This window comes from Pteropus vampyrus, unplaced genomic scaffold (genome assembly GCF_000151845.1).
Source record: "Pteropus vampyrus isolate Shadow unplaced genomic scaffold, Pvam_2.0 Scaffold268, whole genome shotgun sequence".
Classification (NCBI taxonomy): Eukaryota; Metazoa; Chordata; class Mammalia; order Chiroptera; family Pteropodidae; genus Pteropus; species Pteropus vampyrus.
In genome coordinates, this window is record NW_011889049.1 from 440,415 (window position 1) to 441,285 (window position 871).

Below are 871 nucleotides of genomic sequence, written 5' to 3' on the forward strand. Positions count from 1 at the left end.
GAAGCCTCCCCCTTAGGCTTCTGGGCACCCCAGGGACAGCGAGGTGCCGCCTCTTGTGCCTCGTCTGTAGAACGGGGCCCGAGGCGACAGTGTGGCTGGGCCCAGGGCTGGCCACACTGCAGGGACTCGGCAGGTGCCCTCTACCATCGTCAGCCTCATGTGACCATCATCATGGACTCCTCCTCACCCAGGGTTCAGCACCAACCAAGCAGGATGAGGGCTCCACCCATGGGTGGCAGCAGAGAAGCCCTGCTACAGTTGCTGTCATCGTCCCCCTTCACCCCTCAAAAGCCAAACCGGTGGAGTAGCTGGGCCCGAGGAGCGGGGAGAAGGGAGACCAGCCTTTTGCCCCTGGCCGCCCAGCACTAGCCCAGGCTCCCGAAGGAAAGGTCCCAGTGCCTCACCCCCGCCTGGCCTCACTGCCCCAAGGCCCACGGAGCAGCCTCCGGGGCAGGCTAGGGGAAGCTCAAGGTCCCCTCCAGCCCCCGCCCTTTGAGTGACCCCCGGGGACTGGCAGACTCACCCCAGGCTATGCAGACTGCCTCCCACGGGAGATCCGGCCACCATCAGGGGCTGCTAAGGTGGGCAATACCCGGAGGTGACACCCTAAGTGAGAAGGAAGCGCGGGAGGGGCTGTGTTCTGGGGGAGCGAGTGGTTGTGCAGCTTCAGGCCGGAAGGGGCCTTGGCTCCGGTGGCCCCACCGCAGCCCGGATTCAGAGACGGGACCCTCCGGCAGCAGGTGTCTGCCCCCACCCTGGCCTGCTGCTGCCCCCCCGCCCCACCCCACCATCCCGTGTCTGCCCTCTCCAGTCCGGGCAGACATGTGGATTTAGAAGCCACCTACCTCATGGGGGTCGAGACCCTCTTCTG